The sequence below is a fragment of the Cyprinodon tularosa genome, unplaced genomic scaffold, assembly GCF_016077235.1.
Source record: "Cyprinodon tularosa strain WSP-4 unplaced genomic scaffold, ASM1607723v1 ctg150, whole genome shotgun sequence".
Taxonomy (NCBI): Eukaryota; Metazoa; Chordata; class Actinopteri; order Cyprinodontiformes; family Cyprinodontidae; genus Cyprinodon; species Cyprinodon tularosa.
In genome coordinates, this window is record NW_024038332.1 from 756,057 (window position 1) to 764,650 (window position 8,594).

At 39.7% G+C, this 8,594-nt stretch overlaps 1 long non-coding RNA gene across 1 annotated transcript; it reads left to right on the forward strand.

The window, feature by feature from the left end:
* Nucleotides 1-339: 339 nt before the first annotated feature.
* LOC119779703 lies at nucleotides 340-3,037 on the forward strand. Its single transcript, XR_005280269.1, has 2 exons — nucleotides 340-541; nucleotides 1,824-3,037. It is a non-coding gene; the product is annotated as an uncharacterized LOC119779703 (long non-coding RNA).
* The last annotated feature ends 5,557 nt before the right edge of the window (nucleotides 3,038-8,594 follow it).

Sequence of the window (8,594 nt, forward strand, 5' to 3'; positions counted from 1 at the left end):
GGCACATCTTGGAGCCGGTCTGATAGGAGAGCTGCTGTATCTGTAACCCTGAGACAGAGAGGCAACCTGCATGGAGTTCAAGACATGGATGGCGTGTCAGTTTCTGATACGGACAGCTAAGCATCCACATGATGTGACACAGACTCAGAAGGTATAAGAAGCAGGTGATGACGTTGTTCGGGGCTCAAACTTTGCCGGACGCTTGCGGACGTGATTTTTGAGACCACAGCTGTGCATAGCTCGAAGCATTTTTCTCTGTCCTGTAACGACCTGATCTAGAATAAACTCTGTTACTTTTTTACTCCTGTTTTTATAGTCCTTTTTTATATGGTTTTGACGAGTTTGAGTTAAGAGTAGTAAATAACTTGCTCCCAGGAAAAGAACCGTGTGAGGAGGCCCCGGGGCGTTACAGCCTTTACTTTGAAGGGGACAAATCCTTCTCACTTTAACAAATTGGTGTTTCCGCCCGTGACCTGGAAGCAAAACAACAGAGCCACCGACGGAAAAAGCTCCACAGCCTGCGGCCGAAACAACTGATAAGGTGAGGAGATTCCTTATTACAAAATATCTCCAGTGTTTTTACTGTTAAAACACTTTGGCTGTGTTGTGATTTTCTGAAGTGAGCTGAAGCTTTTTATGCAAAAGAGGACAGAGAAATTGCTCAGAGTGATTTTAGTTTTTGTTTTTGCGGTTTTTGTTTTGTTGTATTTGTTGGTTTTTAATTTTTTTTACATTGCGAACGTGTACACATAAAAAAAAAAAGAAAAAAAAGGAGAGAGAGAGAGAGAAAGAAAGTCGTGCGTTCTGCTGTGGGTAGCGGTTGAAAGTCCGACTGAAGGCGACTGCGCAAACGTCTTCAAGAACTATACTGCTCACTAGGATAAGTTGGTTGGAAAGCCCAACGGTTTCTGCATGCAGAAAGGGACGGTGATTTTATTCCCGGTCTGCCTGCAGACACGAAAGATGCACTTCTGAAAACAGACGCACAGACAGAAACCAGTCACATAGCCGGCTGGAGTTTGCCAGTATACCTCCCATAAGGACATTTACGAAAAACCGAGACTGGAAATAAGCGAGCGGGTCAGGTTGAAACGGACCTTTTGAGGTGTTTTTCTCTTTCCTTCTCTTCTCTTATAAAAGGAAAAGAGAGAGACGATAAAATGATATTCCTCATAAAACTAGAAGAGACTGATGCCCGGATTAGGTAACTTGTTTGTCTAGTCCTAAAAGTTGGTGGAGTGAACTAGGCGGAACTATATCTAAATCTTTTCTTTTCTCTAAATTTCCTTTCTTTTTTCCTTTTCACTGACGGACGTATTTCTTTGACGGACGCACTTCCTTAGCAGAGAAGCGGCTCACTGAAGTTTATAGGTAAAAAGTTTAAAGCACCGAGGGATCTCACGTAAGACGTCGAGGTCTAATTTTATACACTGTGTGAACGGAAGGTGTAAAAGATGGATGCATGTGGACTAGAAAATTGAATCCAGAAACACCTCGTTAAAAGCGAGTCTGGATAAAGGGAGAAATATGATCATGGCGAGTTATCCATTGAAGGATGCAGAACACCACATTAGAAAATTTGATGAATGGGTTGAAAAAATGAGAGAAGATGGAATGTTTGGGGAATTAGAGGGGCCCCCCCCCCAAACACTTCACAACATGGTTTTTATTTGGATACACTAAAATATAGATTGTCACAAGCTCGTGAAAAAATGGCTGGTGCTGGTGTGTTCGGACGAGACAAACACCAGAAGGTAGAAACAAAACTTTTGGTTTTGATTAGACAAACCAAGTTCAATTTTAGTAACAATTTTTCTGACAAGGACCCTGAACAGGAACAGGTGGAGCAAAACGGGGCTCAGGGAGGTGAGCAGGCACTCGACACTTCAGAGGGTAAGAAAAACCTTTCATGAGTACATCTAATATTGCAGAAACAGAGCCTATTATGGACCCCAGTCCACACCAAGGTGTCAGAGAAATATTTCGTAAGGCTGGTGATGCAATGTTTCCATCAAACCCATGTGTGCAGATGCCTGTTATGGAGTTGCGTGAAGGTCAGATAAATTGTGAAATAAGGCCTACAGAGGAAGAATTGGGACAAGAGGTACGAAAGGAGTTTCAGATGCAAGATTTAATAGAGGAGGCGGTAAATAAAGCATTTCAGCATTTCAGTTCCTATTGTTATGAAAATGTCGATGTTTCTGTGATTTTTGGAGGTGAACCTTCGAAAGGAAAGCTTAAAATATAAGAGGTTGATATATTTACAATTTACGATGTCTTGAAATTAACATTTTAAAGGTAAGAAGATCAATTAGTACATTTTCAGTGCGGTAAACCCCAACCCCGGCCCAACATTGAGCTCCAGAAGGTGGATCACACAGAGCAGCCTTTCACTTAGAGGCAGGAGAGAAAGGAAAAAGCAGACACAGAGAGACTGAGTGCACACAGGGCCGATCACAGCAGAAGCAGGGCCCAGGAGTCTAGAAGCAGTTTTTACCTTAAAGACATCTACCAATTACTACACTAGAATGGTATTGTAATCTGCATTTAGAGTGACTGATTCAGGAGCTTATATTTGAAAATGTTAGACCACACAAGCTAAGTTTGTCAAACTTTAGCAAAGTGAATATAAATTAAACACTGATCACTGAGGATACTCTAAGGTGGATTAAATGGATCTTTACTCAGTCAACTGTTCAGAATAGAGTGGGTTACATTAAACAGATAAATTAGGACGGTTGAGTTCAGTGGATAAAAGAGAGGCAGACAGCAGTAGATGAAATGGAGGGTGAGTTGGATAGAGAAGGGGAGAAATGGGCAAAGAAGATCGAAGTGCGGGTTCAGTAAGAATTAGAGAAAGGAAGTCAATGCAGCAATACTAGGGAGGCCGGGATCCCACAAGTTGTGTAGTTATGGAGGTGGTTTTTGAGAAATTTCCAGCAGCAGTGATAGATATTTTGATTGAGGGCAGCAACTGTCCTTTTATGGTTAATACGGGGGCCAGATACAGCCCCATGAATCTTTATGTGCCCACCTGCCAAAAAACTACACGGGTAATGGGATTTTCAGGAGAAAAACAAAACATACCACTTTTTCAGAACCCCTTAGAGGTGTTCTCATATTTGAAAATTCAAACATGTCATTTTTGGGGGACGTTTAGAATTAAAAATCATTGGGTGTGAAAAGTTATTTTGGTGTCTAACGTGAGCAAATAAATCTTAGGTTTCCATAAATGTGCACATATAGTTTAACAAGGATCCTAAAATGAGGCTGAAAAGCACTGGTGCAGAGGTCTTAAGACCGGACTGGTGAAAAGATTATGACTTTTGTTTAAATTGGGAAAAACAATCCTCTAAGAAGATAAATCTACATTGATACTGATGGATTAAACAAACTTTATGTGGCCAATGTCTGTCTGTCTGTCCTAAATGTGGAATGCATGTGAGGTAGAATGTGTGTGGTCAAGTTGGGAATGATTAAGAATATTTTTTGTTGTGACATTAACATGATTTGCATTTTTACAGGATTGAGAAGGAGCTCTGGGGGCATAACAGAAGGGTAATCGTATCAAACAGGTTGCTCAGGGGCCCCAACTATGAGAGGCCCTGACAAGACCAGAGCAGGTTGCTGTTGTAGGGTGTGAGGTAATTTTTGGGTGTGGAGTGCAGCTGAGATACTGTAGATTAATGGATTATAGGAAAAATTAAATATATAAGTAACTATCCAGAAAGAAGCAGAATGGGTGTTTTTACTTTTTGGGAAACTAAAATCTCAGACGAGGGCATTACATGATTTTAATTTAAAGGTAGTTTCATTTTCAATCATTAGAATTGCATTAGAGATTGATTAGTTTCACTTTTCTCTCATTAGGATTTCATTAGAGATTGATTAGGAACAGGATATAGCAAACTTCGAGCTGGAACTGGACACAGCATATGGCCAAGATACCCGCAGGAGCTCAGCAGATTAGCGGGGTCAACTTTTATAAACAAGGCTGGAGAGTTAAGAACAATTTCGGCGTGACCTGACCCTGGGTTTTTTCAGCCTTCAGTTTTTATCCATAAGTATTTTTATCTGTGTATAATGCCGCTTGGAAACTGCCTAGGCACGAACTGATTAATTTGAATCTCTAATCATTACTAACACTTTTCACTGTTCATCTGGGCCTTACCTTCTTTGCATGACTTGTTAAATTCTGCTAACTTTACAAATTTCTGTGAATGAAGTGATTAACTATTGACTAATTGATGAACTTTTTGATTGCTTTTTCCTGGTAACAAACCAGAGGGGTCATTTACTTTTTCCCTGCTTGTAGAGAGTGACAGTGCGGCTGTCAGGGAGCAGGCATGATAATTCAGAGGCCCATTTAAGGAGGATCAGGAGATCGTTTTGCTTAAACATGTTCCTTTTTTTCTTTTTCAGGCTGTGTTTGTAACAATCCTTAAATGTTAACATTTTTTCTTCCAGGACAGGCTGACAAAAGTCTCATCCTTCATTGTGTTTTGTTTAAGATGTGCATTAACCCTTATTTTCCCAACAGCTGCAGAAGTTCTGGCATGTGAAATGGACAACTTGGCTGAGAGTGACTAGAGCAAGAGAGAGAGAGGGTTTCAGATAGTTGAAAACTTTTTGATAGGAGGATTTGAATAGGTTCGAACTGACTGGACTGACTTGGTTAGCAACTGGACTGGATCGGAACCATGGATCAGGACATGAGAGAGATGGTGTGAGAATGCAGCATGCCAGAGACAGGGTGTAGAGATTGTGGCTGCATGTTTTGTTCCCGGCTGAAGGCCATTCTGGTGAGCTCTGAGTTTGTTTTAATTCCTCTCTGGTTCTGATATGACCTATGAGGTACAGATTGATGTGGTGGTTTGAAGCTCACAGACTTTTGTTGGGGTGGAACATTAAGAGCAGTCATGCTGAAAGAGGCATTTAACGAATGACAAGATGAACCAACAACTATTTGGAGGAGTCGGAGGCACCACTGGGGTTTTTGTTGTCTTACATGTTTGTCGTTGTTTGTGTCTGTATGTTTGTTTGTTTTCTGTTTTCTGTTTGTTTACTAACATCTTAGCCTTTATGAAAAAAAAAAACACACAAAAAAAGACGTGGCACGCATGTTAAAATTTTTTGAATAGTTTTGACTACACTACGGATGGGAATGTTTCAAAATGAACAATGGATCTTTTTGTTTGGAGAGACATTGGACACTTTCTTTCTTGAGTCGCAGGATGGATTAACCTACAAGGGGCACAGAGACTAACTTTGCTCCTAAACTTCAGAAGGAGGGATGGTGTGCAGCTGCTGAGATGCAGACATTAAGGAAATGACTGGATGCCCACTGCTTTGGACGAGAAAAGAACACTGGCAGTGATGAGTTGATGGAAGGTCATGGGATCATCGGACAAGACGGATGAAAAAAAAAGATAAGTGAACTGACACACCAGATTTCTTGTTCACAATGAAAAACTATGCTAAATTTTTCTTTATATCATCAGGGGGTGGGATATTCTTAAATAGAGTAATAAAAAAGAGGATTTAGAGATGTTTTACTATGTGATAAATTAGACTGGGTTTTTTTGATAAATAGTTTGGTCAGTTGTTAATTAGCATAATATTATTAAAGGGACAACAAGTTGAAACTTTAACTTTTGGGAATGGTAAAGTTGCATCAACAGAATGCAATTTAGGAGAAATTAGAACATTTTAGGAGCAAATGTTTAAAGCAAATGACGGTTTCTTTCAATATAAGCAATAACGATGAAGACTTATAGTGTTAATGAGCTTATGGCGATTCAATATCAGGCCCAGGGACTAAAACTTCACCATTTATTTTTTATTTTTATTTTATTTTATTTGTTTTGATTAATTTTATTTGTTTTTTGTTTGTTTTTTTTACTGCAAGCAGAGTTATAAATAGCATTTGAGGGGCTAGATACAATTTGGGGGATGGGTAACCATACTTTTAATGCATGAAGCAATAACAACACCTGACTTTACTTCACTAGAGCTGAAATTAATACTTTAGAGGGGATGCACACTTTAGTGTTTAGTTTATTTGAGAGAACACATATGAGAAGAGATTATGTTTCCTGCACATTTTTGGATCTGGTCAGGGGTCCAGATATGACAACTATTTACTGGTTCTGGGGATATTGGAACAGATTTTCTTTTTCTTGTTTTTATTTTGTTCTTTGTTCTTTGTTTTTGTTTTGTTTGTTTTTTCTCATCGGAGCACTGCTTTTTGGAGAATATTTTAAATGGACTATAGCTGGACACTTTGCATAGAGGGGGTGCAGTCGAATTCAACACCTTCGGGAACTGTGTACTGCTGGGTTTTGGGAACGCAGCAGCGAGTCAGAGTACAATCCTGTGCTCTGAGCAGATGAACAATTTAATATGACATTTCCTCTTGAAGGGAGGAACACCTTTGACGCACTGTTTCCTTCTACCTCTATGTGATACTGCTGATGACACAGGTAAAGACTTATCCTTCAGGGGGTGTGGGGACACATGGCCCCAAGACTCTTATGGTTCAAAGCTGCTGTGGTAACAGAGGGAAACCTGATGGACTTGTCCGAACATCGAACTTTTTGCATGTTGGAGAGGATCACTACTCCAAGAAACACTTTTTCTTCCAAACCAGTAGCGGGATGGCTCCTGACCAGTTTCCCACGTATAGATCCACTCACATAGACAAACACACATACTGTCACGTAACAACACGCCCACACATGGTTAACGACTCGAAGAACACAAGGATCCACATGGGAATGGGGGTTTCTTTCATGCACTAACATTCACGGATACAAGGTCTGGTGGGGGAGTTTTTAATAGGGGGAATCTGCGCCAAGCTGGGTTTTGTCCTTAGAGATTAAAGAACTTCTAATAATTTTCTGGGGAGGGTGTAGCAGTAAACTAAAATGCGGTTACAAGTTTAGACGAAACTAAAACTTAATATGCTATGATGTAGAAATGGTTTTAAAATTCATTTATTTAATCCATGAATTGAGTGTTACAATGTGTAAAAAAGGGTTAAATGTTTTCTAAATATTTACAGGTTCCTTGAATTAGATTATATTAGTTGCAGTGATTTTGAGCTTATATGAACAAAAATGATGAGCTGAAACATCCATAGGATGTTCAGGCTGAATACATACTGGTATAAATAACTTTCAACTGCCAGGCATTGAAAGGTAGGTTATGTTTAATGTTTTTGGGGATTTCTTTTTTATTTATTTTTATTTTTTGTTTTTTGAATAGACACTGAAATAATCTGCTGAAAAAACACAGAGTCCATGGATAATTAATTTAAATGTAGTCAGTTTAATGGTGATTTAAGGGATAAAGGGAAAGTAATTGTGGATAAGAATATCTGGTTGTGACTGCACTTAGATTTTGAGTGAATAAGGAATTGCTCATTGAAGACATTGTTTATCGTGATAAGAACACTGACTGCACTCTCTGTGTGTCGAAGGGTTCCCGGAGGAAAGGGTTGATGAACTGTGATGAGAACAGCCCATGAGAACCACCACATGGATTCAGCATCTATCGGCCGCTGGACTGCATGGAGAACAAAGTGGCCGTGGAGGAGGCCATACGAGACTCTGATTGATTAATTTGATTGATGAGTGATAGAGACACTGAAAGAATTCATTATCATCAGTGATATTCACCATTTGTTTTTAACTCGGACCAGGATAATTCTTGATTTAACCTAATTGTGATGTATATGTTTTGATTTATTTTGATTTTGTTTTGATGAAAATCATGGAAACATTTTGCTCCAGACCCACCAAGATCACGTTTTATGCCACTTTTTTCTTTGATGTAGAAAGACTCTGAACCTTACAGGTTCTTTAAGTAGTTGGTCAGATTCAAAACGGGGTTTTCTTGCTCAAATTGGCCGAGAGTGGGATTTCCCCGGGGTCACCCCGGTTTTTACTACCTTTTAGAGAGGGTAGCGTTTTCCGGTGGAGAACGGCCCAACCTGTCCTGTGACGTCCCCTACTGTGACTGAATGATTGGTAAAGTTGAATAGATGGTTTATCCATGAGGAGCGGTCACATTTAGGAGGCCTCCCGGTGGGAGTGAGAGTAGATGAATTTGGCCTTATTAGATTTATAGGCTTAGGTTATCTACTCTAAGGTAACTTAAAATAATGTGCGCATAGGAAACTAAAACAGCTTTCCTTTAATTAGATGACACCCAAATTGTAGTTAAATGCTGAAACTGTGGTCTTGAGTGAGAACATTTGGTCTGTGAAGCTTTGATTGTGATTACTTTTGATTCCTAATTAATGATACTTGACTAATTATAGATGCTCTCTGGGTCACCCGGTCCTTCGAAGATGTGCCGCTTCCTGTGTTTTTTAAGTTACCTGTAAAAACGGTAACTTATCAGGGGGAGTTGTTAGGGTTTATTATTTATACATCATGTGCACTGTTAATTTGTTTGTCAGATTAGACAGAGCAGAAGGCCTTCCTTCACATTGTGGATATCACGGTGTGTGCGGAGGTCATCTAATCAAGACAGCCTTTGTGTCTCTAAGAGTACAAAGGATATGGGCACATCTTGGAGCCGGTCTGATA